Genomic DNA, 22,783 nt, shown 5'->3' with positions numbered 1-22,783 from the left:
TACCAGGGGATTATAATCTAAGAATACCTTTTATTTTACGAAGAATAATCTGCAGAAACCTGACTTATTAAGACTAAGAAAGTTATAATGTTTTAAACTTAGAACTCATAAGCAGAAATCAGATTAGTAATTCGATAAAAGTCAAATCCTTTACTGAGAAAACCTGTGGTTTCAATCCTAGACCATCCTCTTACTTACGTTTATATTGCTCATTACACTGCACTCTAATGAGCTGCATTACAGTGCAGTTCATTACAGTGAAATTTGGTTTCATATAAACCAAATTAATTGCAACTGTCAATTGCGCGGACCCTGTGACCATTTGCCTGCTTTGAAGAAGAAAATGCTCACTTTCAGAGAGAAACATCTCCGATATTTACTTATCAGACAGGCTAACTCACTTTCATATGAAAAATCCTTATGTTCTTCGCATCTTAGTTGAGAATTAGAATCAGGTCTTTCCTACCAAACAGATCTTATATAGAGGTGGCTACGGAAACTTGGGTTTCCCATCCTACAAAACAGGCAAACCGGTCATAAGAAACATACAATTTATAGACGTAATACTGATCTCGTAGTCTTAGTTAATTACGCCATAATTGCAAAACAGCAACAGTAAACCAGCAATCAATCAATCAATTAAAATGGTATCACCTTTACCAAATGAGCAACACAGGTTTCACTGGTTCCAAACATGCTAACATTGCTTTAGTATTAACTTCGTTTTGCATCAGGCATAATTTCTCTGAAGTTCCTACATTTATCTACGTTCTTTACAACATATGGAATGGCCTACAGTGTTCACAGTGACACGTGGAATTTACAGGTTCAGATCTGTATTTGCTCTAATAGACGATTCCATTTTTATCCAGGTGTGTGTGTGTGTGTGTGTTTTAACGTGGTCGTTTAACTTATTATGCAGCTTAAGACACTACTGGATTGTTGCCATAACAAGACACAACAGGAGCGATTGTAATGGAAATTTTTAGAGAAATAACAAAAACAAACATATATTTTATTATACTAGAAATTAAAACACAAAATTTCTTCTTTATTTTTAAAATCTTTTTAAAAAAATCAATAAATATTTGTTAATCTTCCCCTAAAATCTAGGATCACTCCTAGTGCCGTTGTCGTCATATACATTCCTGCACCACAATCTTACTGAATAAAATGTGGAGAATTACACTTGAACTCCCTACCTAGACATTGCTCATGAATCAGAGAAAAGTACGACAACGAATAAATACTCCCCACCCCCAAACTTCACTGTGATTCTTTCCATGGTCAGATTATTTGCTTTCGTACTTTAATTCCGATTTAGATTTCCATTTCCAAATTTCTTTATGAAGAGTTTGTATAAACAAAATATTGATGTTTGTGTGATGTACTGAACGAAACTACTTTAAATAAGATACAAAACTGCAAAGAGCTGATCCGCTAGTGGTAGATGACCAAGTGGGGAGTTCTTAATAGTTCAACCACATGAAACAAAGACGGGAATTAATACATACTTTCTAAAAAATAAATTCATGATCCTTTCAACTCCCTTATAATCCCTAATCTGTAGGGGTTCTTCTTTTTCGTATATTTATAAAGATAAATCCCTTTCTGCTTTCCATTTTACTTGATTCGGAGGAGCAGCTTTAAGACCATCTCAGAAAAATGACATCACAACCGAGTAATCTTTAAAATTATCAAGATCTCAAAAATGGTCTGAGTTGGTGACCTTTTATTTCCAAAGTTTTAATAAAAATCAGTGCTGTGCATGCGTACATAGATGTGTGCTTGCACGCATGCGCAACAGGTCATATTCTTACTTTAACTCGTTACGATGAACAGTAATCCCATAGCCCATGTTGCTCATTTTCGAAGTTTCTTTTATTTTTTGACATTCGGAGCAAAAGCAATTACCTGAGCGAGCCGAAGGTTAGTTTAACCGCGTGCTACTTAGCTGTTCCGGAAGATAATTTTACAAGTGAAGAGGACTGGCCGCGACATGTAAGTATTGATGCTCGAAGGTGTGAGTCGGTTCATATGAAGAGGGAAATTTTAGCCTCATTTCATGAGTTAAGGTGAAAGGTGCCAAAGTGAGAAGCATTTGTCGATGTCTCGATACACCTGTTGCTACACCGTGTCTCCGCCCACTTCCCTCTCTCTCACACACACACATACGCTACCCTTAGCATCGTGATCTGCAACCGAATGTGGAACGAAAGAGAAGAATGGGCTCGTATTTTATGTTGGCGATGTAGCAAGTGGATGAACTCGTGTCGTTAGATGAACTGTTCTCGTAAACACACACATACATGAGAAATAATTAAAGCACATCTTGTGTATGTAATGAACGGCCTCTTTTAATAGATAAATAGCAAGATTATCCAACGTTGCTGTAGGTTAAGGCAGAATAATTGATTAAAAGTTATAAATATATTAAACAAGTTATTTTTTTTTTTGTATTTTAATTTATTTCGTAGAATAAGATTTTGAAAACTCAAAGCATATTGCCATGCAGAGAGAGAGGACTTTTTTTTTTATTCAGCTGACTATTTTAGTTGATTGGGGAAAAAAATGGCAAATAAAATCTAGAATCTCTAAAACAAAGAGAATAAAATCGAAAGCAATTAGGTAAATGTCACCGAGTGCAAATATTGTGGATTCGAACATATAGTACAGTCATGTCTTGTGAGAAGTAGCATATGTATTATGGAAATTTTAACTGTAGTGATAAAATAAGATGCTAAGCCAAAGGCCGTATTATACAAGGGGATAAGTATTCTGGAAGCATCAAAAAAAAAAAAAAATAATAATAAATAATAATAAAAAAAAAAAAAAAAAAAAAAATATATATATATATATATATATATATATATGTAGAAAGTATTTTTAACTTGGGTATAGTTATGTTAAAGATACCAAGCAATTTTAAACCTGGTTTTACTCCATTTTTTACAAGTAAGCAAACAGACAAAATGTCAAGTTTGCGCCTGCAATTTATGCAAGACTAGCTGATCCCACAGGAAGTGCAAGACCAAGGCAACTTGTGGTAGAGGTGGAGCAAGCTCTGATCACTAATCTTAATATTTATATTTAATATTAATATTTATCGTTTTGGTAAAATACTTACAAGCTCTGCATTACTAAATCTTGGTATTTCTAGCCTGGCTCCCCACTGAATTTCGACCTCAATAAAGGTCGAAACCGGTCTGGGTAGTGGCCCCTTTCCTTTAATACAAAACATCATACATCCCCTTCTTGGAGATGTGTTTTGGCATTAAGGGTAAATATTAAGATTAGTGATCAGAGCTTGCTCCACCTCTACCACGAGTTGCCTTGGTCTTGCACTACCTGTGGGATCAGCTAGTCTTGCATAAATTGCAGGCGCAAACTTGACATTTTGTCTGTTTGCTTACTTGGAAAAAATGGAGTAAAACCAGGTTTAAAATTGCTTGGTATCTTTAACATATATATATATATATATATATATATATCCAAAGATATTTTAAATGCAAAATTTGATAATAGTAAGTCCAAACGGTGCAAATCTGTATATAACAACGTCAACATTGATATTATAGCAAAGCATGTATGCAGTCTTGAAGTACTCAGTCTGTGATTGTTAACACTTTGAGAAACTATATCTATTGTATAATTTTTATCTTTATGCATAACATTACTTTATGCATCATCATTATGCACAATTTCACTTTAATTTTATGCATCTGTATGCATAATTTTTCTTTAAAGCGAGGAATCTTATTTATCTTGTCATTAACAAAGTATATATATGTACTCATAATCTCAAAGCAGAATATTAAGCAACTAATCAAGTATATATAAGTTAGTACATGTACTTATTTAAACAGTAATAGAGAGAACGATGTATTATCAATGCCATGCTGATATTATGTATTCTGTCCTTTCTGTCGATAGGTGTAACACAATTCTTAAATTACTAAAAACGTTTGAATCTTCTTACATGAGATAATGTGACCAACAAATAAAAAAAAAAAAAAAAAGCAAGGATAGCGAGGTGAACTGTCGACGTCATCAATTAGGATTAGGATACGTGTTGCTGCATTGGTTAAGGATATTAATATAATAAGCCTGGCGTCAGCAGGAATTATAGAGATGTGCTGGACAGAAGTATTTCTAGGTCAGTGGAGTGTCTATCAGTTTCTGCTCAGGCATACGTATTTAGTGTAATGGTGACACTTAAGGGTCATGCGTTAGATTGAATTAAATAAGACAATCTTCCTGTAAGAACTCCAAACTATGGGAGTTCTTATAAGACCAATGCGCTTTGGGTTAAGCCTTGGGAATTATTAGATAGCTGAACTCCCCGTTATAACTATAAATATCATTCACTTTTTTGTGTGTTAACGTGTACATGTTTGGAGTTATTGGTATCAAATTTTACAACCGGCGCCGATTTTATTATTTAATTTTTTTTTAGATATATTCTAGTTGTCAAGAAAGTAACTATCAGGACTCATGATCTATTTTAGGAAAGGACAGACTTGATTAATGTAAACTCTTTTTGCTTTATAGAACATTAACGGTATGATGACGTCAGTTTTGTAGATGTTATCGGTGATGTTGCGTGCACTATGGATCTTAATTGAAGAATATTCACTGCATATTAAGCTATTTTAATTTATCTAAAATTTGGCAACCATTTAAAGTTGCTGTGGAAAACAAATGGCAGTACCGTCTTTGAAAATGATAACAAATGCTAATATTTAGAAAACAAAGAATAGAAACCTAAACCTACCATCTAAATATTTTTCCTATCTATCTTTTCTCCCAACCTGCTTTTCTATCTTTCTTCTTTTTCTCTGGGTTAGTCTCTCTTTATTCTCTGTTCTGTAAACATAAACAAAGTGCAGACCAAATATATAAAAAAGAAACAAAAAACAATTTGCTCACATTGTCAAAGAAGGGAAAAAAAAAAAAACGAATGGAAGACGTGACGTTGATCATGCAAGTTCTGATGCCGAACTGGTTGCACGTTGGTGGCAACATTATTAACTAGCGTGCGCGTTAAGAGTTATATACGAAGAAAAACGTGACTAGAACCTGAATAAAGGTCAAGACAAAGAAAACGGAACTAAAAATGTTCTACTAAAAATTAACTGTTACCTCTTAGTAAGTTGCATTTGATAGAATACAACGGCTGTGATAATTCTACAATCGACTCTCGATGAATAGGAAAAAGACCATTTGATGCGTACGCACATATACACACACAAATTGTAAGTCGGCAGTTTTGATTATCTGAGAATAGCAGGTGGTTGGAAAATCTACATTCATTCGTTTTCTAAGCATTGACGGAGGTGAGCAATGAAAGAAACCACATGGGGGCATCCTATCCTTGATGTTCGCCAGTCTCTCTCTTTCTATCATACCCAAGAAACGCACGTGCGGCGAAGAAGTGAGAGATTACATTTTGTAGAAAGTAAAAAAAAAAAAAAAAAAAGAAGCATAAATAGAAAGCAAACGTTTCGAAAGTGTGTTTAAGATAAAAATAAGATATTAATGACTAGAAGAAAAACTGTTTATTTTATTTTTTGGATGTCACCTGATAACTGCAAATGCTGATGACTGGAGGAATGGATGTTTGCTATTAGGTCGTACTAAGAAGTGAGTTTTCCCATTCGTAGGGTGAATGAGCCCGATCGTACTGAGAGAGATGGTTGGGAAGGAGGGGGGAAAGTTCGCTAGCCATTGTGACCTCTAGAACTGACTGTGCATCCCGACAGTACGCTCCGTCATTCGCCTGACGAAATCTAATACTTGCAGCGTGCAACAGAATACTGTAAAAGTAAGGAGTTAAAAAAGAAGTCAGTGCGTGCCGAAGTCCAAAGACCACACGAAAAACAGAATGAACGATGCTTGAAAGGATGAGGTACCAAAGAACATCAAACGAACAATTCCCTACTGCTCATTCTTAGAACACTTCTCACGTTAGTAATCTAAAAAAAGAAGAAAAAAAACTTTCTTGTGGTTTGTCACAGACATATACACTGCATCCTAACGAAGTAACAGCTTTTAGTCTGATTGTAACGAACCACAACAAAGAAAAAAAAAAGAAAAAAAAACGGCACCTCGTGTTATCTGGGATTCTATTGGTTTTCGCAAAGGTCAGTAACATGACACCTGTTTCATTTATTATTCATATAAACAATGTGTTTCAGCTGCGATTAATAAAAAGATTAGTTTTTAGAACAAGCAAAAAAAAAAAAAAAAAAAAAAAAACAGTTTTGCATAACTGAAAGAGAAATTATATAAACTGATGCATACGATGTGTTATCCCAATATTGCATTATATATGGAAAGCATTTTTGTTAGGCAGGAGTGTTTTGCTTATAATTATAATGCTTTTTGTTCCGTGGCATTTTTCTCAGGCTTTTTTGGATTAATTAAGTTTTTATTTATTCGTATGGGATCCCCCCGTTCGTCGATCTTCCCTTAGGACTGGTTGAGCCCTTCTAGTGAGGGATTAAGTCTTATTTATGGCTGTAGAGTCGTGTGTGTGTGTTCACGAGCCGGTTTGCCTGTTCTGGGGGACGAAAAACCAGAGTTTCCGGATGAACCCCCTACCTCCGTATGAGACCGGCTAACTCACCTTTAGTCGAAAGAGACCAGATAAAGGTTTCTCACATCACTGACGGGAATCGAACCCACTTCTTTCCGACCAAAGGTCTTCGTCTATACCGACTGAGCTACAGAGGCGCTTGGTTAATTAGGTGAGGTAATGATACTCACTCTATATTATGTTTCTAGGTGTGTTTGTGTGTATGTGTGTGTTTTCACTTAACACAACGAGTTAAAAAGGTTATCCCTATATGAGAAGAATGGCTAACTCACATTCGACTAAGACGCTCCTAGGTTCTTCTTACACTGTAATGGGATAGAGAGAGAGATAGTCAAACAGAACATTAAAAATGAATGCGCCATGTACAAAGGTAAATGCAGAATTAAAAATCAATTCTAGAAATTATTTTGAATTACACAAAATAAGATTGAAAATCTATACTATAAATGAAAATGAAGAAATCAGAGAATCATGATAGTTTGGGCTGTCTCTTCTCAGAACTTCTCAGAATGATATAACCCTTCTCAGGTTATATTATTTTCAATCAAAAACTATCAAAAATAAGCATTTATAATTTAATAACGCCACAAGCACATTTATGGTAAGTCTCTTATGTTATGCCATCACCATCGCTACTAATTGTATGAGTTAGTTCGCAGTTTGAATTTTGTTTCAATCACCAGCAACCCATCACTCTCACTGATTTACTAATACAGAAAGGAGCGACACTTACCTGGAATTGCGGAGTACAATGGAGAGACCGACACTTTCCCAATAGTTCCTTTAATCGCGCTCTGTAATAAGCTCTCAAATGTCGCGCCAAAGTCTCGCTGCAAGAGGTGTCGTTAAGCGCTGTTGGAGTAAACACATAATTTTGTAAATAAATATGACCATCGTGGGTTTACTCTATATATCGGCACCACCAAAAGGACCGCCGATTCCAGCACGGATGAAGTAACATCTCTGTCGGTAGGGGGGAAAACACATACTATCGTGCGCGGCCATCCAAAGTCAACACAAACTGTGGAGGCACGAAGTTACAAACATTTACTCTGCGGTTGATAAGACGAAGATATATGGTGTGCACGAGGTGTCAGGTCGCCACCTTTCCTACGGAGCAGTTTGTTTAAGCCTTATAACCACCCCTTTTGTACGACATCGTCCACTTGTAAAGTGAAGGTTTGAAGTTGCACTTATCTTAGGACAACAACACCAGTTCCCAGGATTTCGGTGGTTTGTGGCCAACAGGTAGGGCTACACACTTCGGGCGCTGAAGTATGAGACAGACGGGGGCAGGGGAAGAGGAATCAGCGACATTCGCTAAGAATAAAAATTTTTAAGTTTTTTATATTACATCTCATATCCAAAAATAACTTAAATACAAAATCCCTTAACAACTAAACACTCTCAATTTGTTGCATCATAGAAGCGGTTTATCAAAAACAAGTATTTAATCAAAACAAAAAAAATTCAAATTATGATTAAATTATTCACGCTTCATAGTCAAATAGGTAAACAAATATTTACTTATTGATAAATCAAAAATAAGTTTAAAAGAGTAGTTGCAATATACGAAACTCGCGTAACATTCAGCATGAGTTGTCTTGGTATTAAAACCACATACGCACGATTCCTGAAGAATCCAACTCCCCCCCCCCCATTTTTATTTCAAAAGTTCCGTTTAACTGATAGCACGTTCTAATTATTATTATTATTATTATTATTATTATTATTAGAATAATTCTAAATAACAATTTTCCAATAACAATAAGTTCTAAATAATAATAACTCGATTTTTTTCAGAAGTCGCCAGAAACCCAGATACTTTGCAAGCGCTAGTTTGACACTTATGTTTTGCTTACATATGAAATATAGAAAAAAGCATTAAAGCGTTTTATTTAACAATGAAGCATGTTTCATTTAATGATAAAGCTCATTTATGGAATGAATAAAAAACATTTGTATGCATTATATCCAAAGGTGCAAAAATATGACGTGTTATCATGCATTGTAAATAGTTCAATACTAATACATCTCATTGAGAAAGTTATAAATTCCGTATACTACAGATAACTCTTTGATATCTCTTTTGATAGCATAAATATTTGTTTGCTTATTTCGATATAAACTATGGATTATTTTGTTCTTCCTTGGGGAGTTTTAATCCCAACCAAATGAAGAAATAAATATCACCCGTAACCCTTTTTATTGATTGATTGTTGTTGTGTGTTAGGAGAGCGAGATTAACTGCAACATCGATCTAGAGTGGATAACTTATTTCTGTCAGGATCCCAATCAATTCCAATCAGAAGAGTGATCCTCCGTCCGTTAACAGAGGATCACTCTTCCTTTCAGGAAATGCAAAATCTTTTATTCGGGTATTGGCTTCGCGTATTGGTTCCTATTCTTCCTATACTGAAAACGATTTTCTTATGTACAAAGAGTTCTATCCTCTTCACTTTCTCAGAGGAACTGTACACCGTTCTCCAGTGACGTGATTACACTCGATGTCATGCAACACCGCCTGCGTCTAGCATAGTTCCCCTCTAACCTCTGTTTCCCCGAATATGTTTGACGTGTCATCAAGCGTCAGTCCACACTTGAAGCTAATTAACGGAAGGTGAGCCACTAGCACGCACACGGCTGTCATTCCTCGCATACCAAACAAGCCGCCTAATCAGTACAGCTTGTTTTACTTTCTTCGCTATTACTTATTGCACGCGGTCTACCGTAAAATAGTAACACTATTCCTATGACAGACGACGTTCCCTCTTTACTCCTCTCTACCACGAAATTCGTTTCCGGAGAGCGGTCTGTTTTATCGGGGGGCGTCGGTATGTCAAGGAAATTACCGCTCCTCTGCTGGGTCGAGTTTCGTCGTGAATTTTTCAATCTTCTAGGATACTCCACTTCGATATCTCATGCTTATCGTCGGTGCTAAGAAAAAAGACGGGGTGCTCTACTGCCTTCTTACAGGTTTACGTATCGCTACACTCTGCAAGAGTACCGTACGGTTCATTCAAGTGTCGTTGTTACCTTAAATACCAGGTCACCGTAGTTAAGGGTGACCTAGTATTTTAGTCTCAAGTCCATATCCATGTAAATTTACATAGCACAGCATCAAAACAACAATTTTCGACTTTCCTTTAAAAAAATAATTGAATAGAATGAGTTTTCATGCAACGTAAATGTAGTCACTCGTACATACATGGCAATTATCAACGAAAAAAAAAAAGTCCAAAAAGAAGAGAACCAATTAATGAATTTAATGCCATTACAATAACTTCAAAGTAAATGATAATAGCTATACCAGACAGACCGGCACTTGACGATACTGCGTCAGTATCTTAACGGTTATAAGGCCTTTAAATGGATATAAAGGTTTCATTAGTGATGGAAATAACATTTCGTTATAAAAAAGAAGAAAGAAAATGATTACAAACAACCAGAACTAGTAAGGAAGTGATCGTGGACAATCTTAGCACAGTGTCACATTTCATTATTACAACAACATTATCATGATAGTAACCCCCCCCCCCTTCATTATCATAACTGAAACCCCCTCCCTTCTTGTAATTATTGTAGACAATTTTATTTGGTCATGGCAATGGTTCAGTTGAAACGAATCGACACATTTTAAAATGATATCCTAAATATCTAACTTCGTTTAACTTTTATTGCTTTTGCTTATCAGTTTGCCAATTACGACTGTCCAATTATAGTGGGGGGAAAAATCCCATTTATAAACAGAATTATATCAGAAAAAAAAGAAGAAAAGGAAGAAATATGGATCATTTTGAACATAGGACTAGGTAACAACTGAAATTAGAAATTACCAATAACGTTTAAAAAGTACCGAATTATTAATTCGGTATTAATTGAGAATAAAAATTACTCGATTATAGAAAATAAAAATAAAAGTAAATTATTATCAGTGCAAATCGTTTTTTTTTTCGATAAAAAAAACTAAATGTATGACAAAAACAAAAAAATCTTTCACCGAGCACTTCAGAGTATAATTGAAGTATTATTACTTTGTACTATGGAGTTATGCCAAATGACCATGAAACTTATTATTCTCTTATATAATTGTTTACAGAGCCTCCGTAGCTCAGTCGGTATAGACGAAAACCTTTGGTCGGAAAGACCAAAGGTTTTCTTTGTAACTCGGGTTTTTCATCCCTCAAACAGGAAACCGGTCCCGTGAACACACGCGGTCATAAATATAGTTACAGCAAGGAAGGCAACGGGAAAACACCTTGCCCATAATTTGTAGCGTATGCTGCCCCAGTCACAAGGTTGAGGGGAAATACATACACACATAATTGCTTACATAAAATAAATATTGAAATTGCTCGACAGTCTATATTTCTAGTGGATTTTCATGATATCTGCAACATAGTTGTATTATTCAAAGAACTTTGTCGAGTGTTAGTACTTTTATAAAAATTCGACGAATTTCAAAAGTTATAACGCATTTTATTAAACTCTGATCCGTTTTGTTATGTACTCGAATAACGTAATTTTACTTTGCTTAATTTTATCACTACAGGTTAAACCCAGTTGAAACCAAAATGAAAAATTGATAACTTCAATAAATTCCATCGAGGCCTTACGGAATTATTAGTTCTAATTTTTGACAATTTTTCAATTAAATCGAGCGAGTTAAAGCCATTAAATGATTCCAATTCATCTAGAGGATCGACAGTGGGATCATTCAATGACAGAGGTCTTTCCTCTGGCATTAAACGCGAGTTTTAATAACTTTCCTCTATAAAAGATTTAGTATGGAAATCATTCAGCATGAAAATACCAAGGCTATGAGCTCATTGTATTATATCTTGTTAACTGCTTGCGTTCTTCTGGGTGTTATTGTCTATCCTCGTGATGAAAAATATCAGTTTCCGGAAGGAAACCCTATCCCCCCACTCCTCCATCTTCGCATCAGACCGGTTAACGCACTTTCACTTGAAAAGTTAAATTTAAAAAAAAAAAAAGCTTACAAAGGTACTTCGCTTCCTAGAAAGGATTCCAACCGACGTGCTTCTAAATGAAAGCTATCGTCCATACTGACTGAGATACTTAGACTTATGAAAATCGGTAATAAAGAAACTATAAAAATGTGTAACGCATAAAAACCATCAACTCTCAGTGGTGAACATATAGAAGAAGCAAAACAGTGACTTGGTAACTCAGTCTTCATGACGACGAGACATTTGCCCTGCGGTCGGAAATTCCTAGGTTCCAATCCTTTCTTAGGCGTGCGGAATCCTTATAAGGATTTTTTCAGCTGAAAGCAAGTTAATTGGTCTCGTACCAAGATAGTTATAAATACTAAAACGGAGTTAATTGAAGATTAGACAACACAGACATGAACGTTCAGAAGGAAAGTAAAGAATAAATAGATGGTATGAATGGCAGAATCATAATAAAACTGAACATATCAAGAAGGAACTTGAAAGTTTGGTGCGGGATTACTTAAGCAGAATGAGAGAGGAATGATTACTAAAAGAAGTATTTGTGGACCGAAAAAATCAGATCACGATCGAGATCGCTTGATATAGATAGAAAGATAGAAGTGGCTTAATAGACCTGACGAAAGAAAAGAATATTAATTTCGAAGAAAATCGTTGATATGAAACTGATAATGGCGAAAACTTAATTGTGAGGGACTAGCATAGTATTCTGTACATCACTCGAGGGTAAATATAACGAAGTAGTCGTAATACTGAGCACCTAGAATGCGGTTATTTGGATTTCTTGAGGCAAGTAAGTGTACGGTGCTGCAGTGTGCTATGCTTGTTAATGCGTATTTCCTGTGGTTAATGTACATCTCTTTCTGCTTTTCGGAAAGAAAACAGAGGTTCTTAGAGAAAATGCCATCATTTTCTGCTTGATGAAATTTTCAGTCATTAATTTCAGTCACTGATGCTGAACTATGCCTTACTTCATGTAATATACATCTGTTATATTATCTGTAGACTGGTCCCTCCTCCTCCTCTTCCTTCCTTGCTTCTTTCTTCTCTTCTTTCTCCTTACCCCCAATGCAATTAGAGTATTTGAGGGCTAGGGGTGAATCTTTCCTATTTTGCTGTGTCATTTCATCTTATGTACTATTGTGAGGCACCAACCCGTCTGGCCAGCGTGGTGCTATAAGGCCAAATACCTTCCCATGAGGACAATGCAAATGATGAATAAAGTATGAAAATTACATACTGGCTCGTCCGTCGCCCAGCATAAAAAGGGACGCGTCCTGGACTTAGGCAGAGGGTCTAGGTCGAAAAATATGGTACAATCTCCACTATCTACAATGAGTTCACCTACAGTGCACAATGATAGAAGGATATCAGTAGGAACATATAACTGCAGATCTCTACAGGATGACGATAGATTTGAAGAAGTGATGAAGGAATTGGACCATATAAAATGGGACGTTGTGGGCCTTTCAGAGATAAGAAGGAAAGAAGAAACTCTCATGCGATTAAAAGATGGACATCTACTCTACCACTGTGAATGACAGAAACTCAACTGGTGGTGTAGGATTCCTAATAAATAAAACAATCAAGAACAGTGTCTTGTTTGTAATAAAATAACATCAAGAATAGCTGAACTAAGTCTCTTGATAAATAAAATATACCAACTGAAAATTATACAAATATACGCCCCAACTACGGACCATCCAGATGAAGAGATAGAAGATTTCTATGAAACATTAGAATCCACATTGAATAATTCTAAAGAATTCTACATAATTATAATGGGTGACTTTAATGCCAAGATTGGAAGCAGAGATGACCACCTGAACTCCATCGGTAAATTTGAATTTGGACAGAGGAATGAAAGAGGAGAAAGACTTACTTATTGAATTTGCAGACAAAAATAACCCCTTTATTATGAACAGCTTTTTCAAGAAGAAAATCAACCGAAAATGGACTTGGAGAAGCCCAAATGGACAAACTTACAATGAAATAGATTTCATCCTCTCCAACAGAAGATATATAATAAATAATACCGAAGTGCTTAATAGATTTAATACAGGAAGTGACCACAGACTAGTGAGGGCAAAAGTATGGATCAACAAAAAATGGGAACGGAATAAGCTCAAAAGAAAAAAGTCCAATTTAGTGAATCTACAAAATCTTTACCACAATGAAAGCTGTTATAGAGAATCACTCAAAAATGAACTAAAAAAGTTAAACACAGCTACTACCATCGATGATACTAATGAAATCTTAACCCCTTAATGTACCAATTAAAAATCAGAAAGCGGTCGTTTTTCTACCAATTTTTTGGGCGAGGGTAATTTGTTGGATTAAATTCATCATTATTTGAAAATTTGAAAAATAATGATGAATTTGTGCAAACGCAAACAAAATAGCCGATACACGCTGTTGGCAACTTTTCTCGGCTGAAAGGAAATAGGCACAAGATTGTCTAGCGTCTGTATTCGGTTGTATTTAAATGTGAAACCAAAATTCAAAATCAATTTTGGTGCAATAAATGTATGTTAACGCCTTAACATAGATCCTTAACATAAAGGATGTATGTTAAGGCGTTAACAAAATCTATCTTGAATTGTGCACTAGAAATAGGAGGTGTAAAAAGGAGAGGAAAAACTAAGACAGGAAACCTTAGATCTAATGAAGAAAAGAAGATATATGAAAAGAGATTTGAATGACACTAGTAAAATAGAATATGTGGAAATATGTAAAACTATACGTAAAAGGATGAAACTAGATCGTATAATTAGATCGAAATTAGATCGTATAATACTAGTAAAATTAAAGAAACGATAGAAAACAATGGTAATATGAAGGTCCTAAGACGAACATTATCAGTTGGAAAAAAGGAAATAGCTGCTGTAAGAGGAAAAAATGGTGAAATTATAAAAAACAGAGATGCAATAATCAAAAGAATTCAGGAATTTTATACTGAACTCTATGAAGACAAAGACCGAGACACCCAAGAATCATCTATGGATAACTCTAGTGAGGAAGAACACGATGGCTCTGAGATCTTACAAAATGAAGTGGAAATGGCGCTGCAGGAAATGAAGAATGAAAAGGCCCCAGGAGAAGATGGAATTATGGTAGACTTCTTAAAACTGGGAGGAAGCCCTGTCATCAAACAGCTGACTAAACTCTTTAATAAATGCCTAAAACAGAGAAAAATTCCAAAAAATTGGAACAATTCACTTCTAATATTAATTTTTAAAAAGGGCAATAAGGAAGAAATTAAAAACTACAGACCTATAAGCCTACTCCCCACCATATATAAAGTCTTCACAAAAATAATAAATAATAGAATAAAATCTAAACTAAAGGGAATGCAATCCTGTGAACAAGCTGGATTTAGAAAGAATTACAATACTTTGGACCATATTCATACATTAAGACAGCTCATTGAAAACTCAATTGAATACAATAAACCTTTATGTCTGGCCTATATAGACCACGAAAAAGCATTTAATTCAGTTAAACATCTGCAACACTAAAAGCACTTAAAACCCAGGAAACTGAGAAACCATATATTGAAACACTAAAACATATTTACAATAATGCAACTTCTGTAATTAAATTATCTAAAAACAGTGAAAAGTTCCCAATACAAAAAGGCATCCGGCAAGGCGACATCATATCTCCCAAATTATTTACAGCTGCACTAGAGGAAGTCTTTAGAAGCCTTGATTGGAAAACAAAAGGAATAAACATAAATGGAGAAAGGCTGCATCATCTGAAATTTGCAGATGATATTGTCCTAATAGCAGATAATCTTGAAGATCTGGAAGAAAGGCTAAATCAGCTAAAGAAGCCTCCCGAGTAATTGGATTAAAAATAAATAGAAAACAAACTAAAATAATGAAAAATAAATACATAAACCATAGCACTGTCAAAGTTGAAAATCATGAAATAGAACAAGTTAGTTCATATGTATATTTGGGCCAATTGTTATCCTTTGAGGAGTGCCAAAGAAAAGAGATTGAACGAAGAATTCACCTTGGATTGATGACTTATGGGAAAATGAGATACATATTCAGAAGTGACATCCCTATGAGTCTAAAAAGGAAAGCTTTCGACCAGTGCATACTTCCTGTCCTAACATATGGAGGTTAAAGTCCATGTTTCTCCTCCATATGTTAGGACAGGAAGTATGCACTGGTCGAAAGCTTTCCCTAAACAAAAAGCTGAGAAAAACACAACATCGCATGGAAAGAAGTATGCTAAAAATAACATTAATAGATAGGAAGACAAATACCTGGATAAGATCTCAAACAAGTGTCATGGATATTGTAAAATACATTAAACAGGCTAAGTGGAAATGGAATGGGCTGGCCATATTGCAAGATGCAGTTTCGGGAGATGGACTAGAAAAACAACAGAGTGGAGACCAATGGATGGAGTAAGACAAAGAGGAAGACCGAGACGAAGGTGGCGAGATGAACTGGAACAAATTGCAGGGGTGAGATGGATGGGAGAGGCAGAAAACCGAGTGGTCTGGAAAATCATGGGAGAGACCTTCGTCCAGCAGTGGACAGAACCAAAAGGTTGAAGAAGAGAAGAAGAATGGAAAAATGGCTTTAAAAAATTCGTCTTTGGCTAGATTCGAATTTCGATGGTTATTCAATTGAATAAATTGTATTAAAACTGAAATGATCGAAAGTTAAAAATAACAGCGCACATCTCTTACCATAGTGCTTTGATACCTCGTTTATCGACAAACAGATAAAAAAAAAACATGCACATGAACATTATTCGCGGGTTTCATGGACATCACATCTGTCAAAAATTAGTTTACTTGTAGCGATTACGTCCATTGTTTGAAAAGTTCCAGTCGCGAATAGAAAGTAAAAGAGAAATCTTTGTAAGGTCCCATTCGTCTTTCGATTGAAAGCAGAGTCAACGAGCATCGGGATTTTCTTCTCATAAAGTCGACTTTTCTCTAGAAAACACACAAATTGTGCTACAGGATCCATGCAACCTACAGACTCAGACTTTGCAGATAAGATCTATCCAATAGTAGTTAACTGAATGTATACGAAAACCAGTTACTTGGCAATCGCATGCCATGCTAAATAAAATTTAGAATAAGAGTAACAACTAAAAATATAAATGATGTTAGCGTAACCACGGGCTTAAAGCATTTCCCACGAAAGGTTGAAAATGTTTGGTTAATTGTAGTAATGTTGGAGTACTAAGGAGCAAATTATCCGAAAACCCTCTCCCAGAGATTAAACATGAGATTCTTACCACTTTAATAAACAAAGCAGTGATCTTATACTTGATGAAAATCGTAAACATCTGCATGTCAGTGTGTGATTCGATTCCACAAGCTGGAGTGTGTAGATTGTGGCCACACGGTCAATCAGGCTGACCATATGAATCTTTATATATCTGGTTGTTATTACAGTCGAAATATGAGGTCAGGGTATTAATAATTTCGAGTATTGTCCCGCTGGTTGTCTGCTGTTACTAGATGAAAATGCAAGTTTCCGGGATAAACGAATCCTGTAATCTCAAAATAATATCATCTGGGACGACTCAATTTTATTTTAAGAAAATTAAATAAAGACCTCGTAAAAATCCCTATTGCAAGGTAAAGTTGAATCCCAACAAAACCGACCGTGCACTTAACAGACATAACACATTGCTTTATATCCTTATCCTTAGTTCCTTAGTTTCTTCGGTAGTAATTCCAAACATCCCAAACCCAGATCTCTTTCCAACCGAAAGACAAATTATTGCATCCTACTTGAGGCTCTGAAAGCGCCTCAGTTTCCAGAAAACTGAGAACTATAGCGTTAATTAATTTCTTACATCAAAATTCAGCCAACATACTCTCTGGAAGTCAATTTATTCCGTTTGCCGGAGCTTAATAATCCTTCATGAAAAGCGCTGTATCTTCTATACAAACCACACCACCGTAGCCAACATACTCTTGTGCTGCAATATACGAAAGTTTGCGCTCTTCAAATGAAATATTCGAAAAAAGGTTCTTCAGGTAGTCGATGAGTGTATTGATGGAATGTAAACTCTAACTGCACGTTTATAAAATAAGTAAATAAAACAACAACAAGAAGAAACTGTGTTTGGGTTCTTATTCCTCGACTATCATGCATTCCTGCAATCATCGTAAAGAAACACAGTCGAAATTGCATGCAAAAAAGGCTTTTCAAAGCCTTTCGGAAAACTGCTTGTTTAATTTGAACAAGCCGATAGCTAAACATGGTCCGCGCGGTTAGCCTAGTGTGTGTGTGTGTGTGTGTGTGTGTGTGTGTGTGTGTGTGTGTGTGTGTGTGTGTGTGTGTGTGTGTGTGTGTGTGTGTGTGTGTGTGTGTGCGTGCGTGCGTGTGTGTGCAGCTCACGTTACTGTTGCTTCATCAGAAAACTGATGAAGCAATAGTAACGTGATTTTCATCATGAAGTAACATTCCGTTCTTATCTCATGTATTGATATGGTTTTAAACATGCTAAGAAATTTCACATTTTAAACTTCCTTAAGTGATCGTAAGAAACCATTTCTCTGTGTTTCTGTTAAAAAAAAACTCTTGTTGATTTTATTCAGAGGCTTTGAATCTTGGGAATCATGAGTGAACTCTGTCTTTTAAATCAAAGGTCTCCGGTTTATTTCATGATCACACAAAACATGTTTTCTTCATAATAAGACACAGTTCATGACCTGTTTGTTAGTGAATGAAAAAGTGAATAATCCCAAGTTTAGATGGAACTCCTGAACACAAATCCATTTTCAACAAATACTGTCTCATTCTTTGAATTTTGTGTCTTGATTTCGTTTTCTGGAGGGAGGGGAAGCCTAAGAGAATGATGGACCTTTCTTAATTCTCCCCAAACTATTCTTAAAAAGTTTTAAAGAGTAGTTTACTCTTGAAAGTTTAAATTTTACTCTTAAAAGTTTTCACTTACTACGTCACAGTTTTCAAGACGAAATGCCTAAAACTCGTGACAATGTCTCCGTCTACATGGTGCAAGAAATAAGTTGAATTTCTCTTTAATATCATGTTTATTATGGTGAATAAGTGTCTTTTCAATGTTCGGTCTAATCTAAAATGCATCTATACTCGCAAAGTAAGAAAAAAAAACAACATTATTTTATTTATTTTTAATTAATTAAAACTGAATCGAGAGACACTTTACAATTCGCAACGGGGGAATAATTATCTGATCATCATCATCACCACGAATCATGGGCTCACTGCCCGTTGATGTCTGATGTCTGTTTCACTATCTGCTTCCACCTTTCTTTGTCCAGTGCACAGCGTCGCAGTTTTTGTACACCCATTCCACACCAGTCTTTTATATCGTCTATCCATTCTCTGTATGGTCTACCTCTTCTGTTTAAACCATCCAAAATACCAAACATAAATGTCTTTATCTTCTGGTCCTCACTCATTCTACAGATGTGTCCTAATAATTGCAGCTTCCGTTTTATAATCTTCTGCATTAGATTCTGTTTTGGTTGTATCTTCTGATAGAGCTCTTCATTGGTGATTTTCTGTACTCATCCTATTCTTAGAATCTTCCTGTAACAAGTTCTTTCGAATTCCAAAATTCTTTTTCTTGATTCCTTATTTATTACCCACGTTTCAGATCCGTACAGTATACCGATGAAGATGCATGTTTCCAGTACTCTTAGTTTTGTTTGCAGACTGATCACTTTACTTTTCCAGATGTTATCCATGGCCTTCAGATTTGTTCTTCCCTTTGCAATCCTGATCTTTATTTCTTTTTTACAGTCCAAGTCATATGTCAGTTTACTTCCCAAATATGTGAATTGTTCTACATTTTCTATATCAGTTCCATCCACTTGTATCTTTTGTTTTATGTTCTTCTCACCAAATACCATTGTCTTTGTTTTTTCCAAGTTCATAACAAGTCTAAATCTCTTCCCTTCCTCATTTAACAGTTTCAGTATTTTTTGTAGTTCTCTTTCATCCTCTTCAATAATAACAATGTCATCTGCAAATCTCAAATTGTTAATTCTCATTCCGTGTACAGATATTCCTTTGGCATCTTCTTTCATTTTATCCATTGCTCTTTCTAAATGTGCGATGAAAATGCTTGGTGATATTGGGTCTCCCCTGTCTAGTACCTCTGCTTGTTTTAAACCATTTTCCCAAATCATCACCTATTCTAACTGCTGCAACTGCATTCTGGTAAACATCTTTTAATATAGCTATTAGTTTTTTTTATCAATTCCATAGAATTCCAGAACTGCTAATGTCACTTTCTGGTCAATACTGTCAAATGCTTTCTGAGAGTCAACAAAGCAAGTATATATGTTTTTGTTTTTTCTCCTAGCTTTCTCTGCTATTAACCTCATTGTCAAAATCTGTTGAATTGTAGTTCTATCCTTCCTAAATCCTGCTTGCTCGTCTGCAAAGTATGCTTCCAATTGTGTTCGACACATTATAAATGAATCAAAAAACGAAGTCAGCTTATTTATTATTATTGTTGTTATCGTTTGTTGTTTAAATGAAATAAATATAAAAGCACCAAAAAAAAATATAAATGATTAAAGAAATGTTGCATGATAATATCAACAATAAATGCAGACCTCTGTGGGAGTCTCTTTACTTTCTGAGAAAAACGATACCCAAAGCCATAAAGAGACTGTCAACAAGACATTCTCGTGCAGAGTTGAGACAGAGTTCTCACCATTATAATGCTCGGTTACCACAATTCTAAGTGGTTCGAAGCAAATTTTGTTGTATCGATTTCACTAATTGAGCCTTGCAAATAATAAAGTGTTGATCAAAACATAATAAGTCGTTTAACACATTTTCTTAATTTGCTGATTAATTAGTTCAGTGTCGTTTGCTGACGTCAACAGAGATAGTTCTTTTAGGTTTATGACCTCTTGTAATATTTTTCGACAATCACGTCTAAACGATACTTTAGAAAACATTGGAGAGTGTTGTTAATAGTGACTAGCTGTTGTACGGACGAACGATATAAACGGTTTCGTATATCCAAACGAATCACAAGAACTCTTTAAACCTATATTGCATTACGGCCTTAGTTTGGTGTCAAAGCACATTTCTTTTGTTTTCAAGCCAGCCGAATCTCTTTAGGCCGCCACTTGCTGAAATCAGATACTCCTTAAAGACTAATTATACTATGAGGCTTCTTGAATCTTCTCTTAAGAAAAAGACATCGTCTACTGGTCTAAGATGTTTTTAACACCGAATGTTGTATGCTTAAAACGATGACGTGCGTGATAGGCAAACAACTACCTGATTCACATTAAAGACCTTACACTGGGGGGTTCCAAATTGTCGGAGATTAATCAGACGGCGAAGTTCTAGATTGATTGCATTTCTTAGAAGTACTTCAATGCTATTAGCCAAAAAAGAAAGAAAAAAAAAACTGGGTAGGAAAAAAAAGAAAAAAGATCGATGATCTTGTTAGTACTTCGCCATTCTGGAACCTAGTTTTTCGAAAGATAGAAGGAAAGAGAGAGGGCAGGAAAGGGGGAAGGTTCAAGTACCTACATCGATGGCCGGCACACTTAATCTCTTCATGTTGTTGCTGATACTAATGCTAGGAAAGATCTTAGCTTGGAAAATTGCCTGATGAAATGCAGACGCGGGATGAAGTGGTCGGCACTCAGTGCTTTGGAGTATCGACCACCCTTGAAGGGTCATCGTCGGCAGTTTCGCCTGCCTACAAGGTTGTGACAGTTAACGTCATACTGTGAGTTAAGCGGCACACCTAAGTTGCTTTACGAAATTCCAACAGCCCGTTTGTTTATTCCAAGATTTATACTTCGCGAGAACTTAACAGACGTTCGTATGTTGTATTATATGCTGCTTTCTATGTTATAATATTTGGAAACAGCTAATTACATTAAATATTATTTATGTCTCTATCCGGGTGCTATATTTTTATTCCATATTTTTGTGATTTAACTTCCAGCTAACGTTTGAATTTGTAACATTAGATTAATAGTGAAGTTAGGTCGTTTGCTGAGGATTCATAATTTCGGAACAAAACAAATCCCGGTACGAGATTGTCACATAATTCAGAAACACTACTCATCTAGAGCAGTATTTCCGAATTGTATGACTTTTAATCTACTTACTGTAGTAAATGACACTGTCACTCTCTCACAATCTGCACTTGGTAGGTCTACTCTTCTTGTGTTCTATTTAAAAACTCGTTGAACGACTTTAGAAAGTGTTGTTTTTTAATAAATATTATTTAATTCAAAAAAATTTGCACCAAAACCTTTCGATTATAAAGCAACATTCAATCAATTTTTTGGTTCAATTCTTCCCGGTCACGTATAGTCAGCCATTAGACTGACCATACGTGACCGATAATAATGATAATAACTATAAAATAATGATGATGAACTTTTCTCGAGAATTGTAGATTTCTGGATTTAATGACTATTAATTTTGTCTTTCCAGCATGGAATCATTAATGAAATTAAATTCAAAGTATAACAAATTTTTAAATATTTTTAAACAATTTAAAAGTTTTCTTAAATTAAAAATATATTTAAGAGCTAAAAAATGAATCCGAAAAATCTAAAATTTTACAAATAGTATTCCCTTGATTATTTTATTTAGTTCTTTTTTCAGAGATTTTTTCTTTAATAAAATAAACATTTATAATGAAATTTATGAATTAAAATTAAATGCTGATTACCCCGTGTGGTGGCCCGGATAACAATAGCGCTACTGTATCCCATGCATGTCGTGAGAGACGACTAAAATGGGACGCAGAGTTTTGCTCTCTTAGGTTTCTTCCAGAATTTTGCTCCCGGTGATCTAAGGGGGCTTAGATTTCCGGAGGGTTTGCCCTGAGAGAAAGCATTTTGAGTCTCTGTGGGAGGGTGTTCTCCGGCGTGTCCCGTGAGGGGGCTTGTCAGTGGATGCTTTTCCATGGAATATGAGAGGTTCTGCTCAGTGGTGGGGGGCCCGTTACTGAGTGGAACCAACACTGAGTTGGACGATCTTTCGGCCATTCGTAGGGATTGGTCCGGGGGGATCGTCTTAATTTTTAGAGAGGGCTTTACTTAAATATCCCCACTGTAGCTCATGCATGTCGTACGAGGCGACTAAAATGGGTACCCAGGGAGGGCAATGGATGGCATTGCTGTAGCCAATGAAGTTTTAACTGAGGCTCAGCTATTGCTGTTACCCTCCTGCTATGATCAGAG

The 22,783-nt window shown here is 35.6% G+C and overlaps 1 protein-coding gene across 2 annotated transcripts in view; it reads right to left on the bottom strand.

Annotated features, from left to right (window-relative positions):
• The window catches only part of LOC150110610 (matrix metalloproteinase-21-like), a 74,842-nt gene extending 67,392 nt beyond the window's left edge, over positions 1 to 7,450 (bottom strand). The window contains exon 1 of one of the 2 annotated variants that reach the window (XM_090395153.1): positions 7,332 to 7,450. The gene's annotated coding sequence lies outside the window, so the exon portion shown is untranslated. Of the gene's footprint in view, positions 1 to 5,142; positions 5,230 to 7,331 lie in introns of those variants that run through there. The other variant, XM_090395161.1, reaches the window with a different exon arrangement.
• Between the last annotated feature and the right edge of the window lie 15,333 nt (positions 7,451 to 22,783).

The sequence above is a fragment of the Typopeltis vanoorti genome, chromosome 1 (genome assembly GCF_054136105.1).
Source record: "Typopeltis vanoorti isolate ZY-2024b chromosome 1, IOZ_Tvanoo_1.0, whole genome shotgun sequence".
NCBI lineage: Eukaryota > Metazoa > Arthropoda > Arachnida > Uropygi > Thelyphonidae > Typopeltis > Typopeltis vanoorti.
The sequence above is the reverse complement of the archived record's forward strand: the minus strand, read 5'-3'. Positions and strand labels throughout refer to the sequence as shown.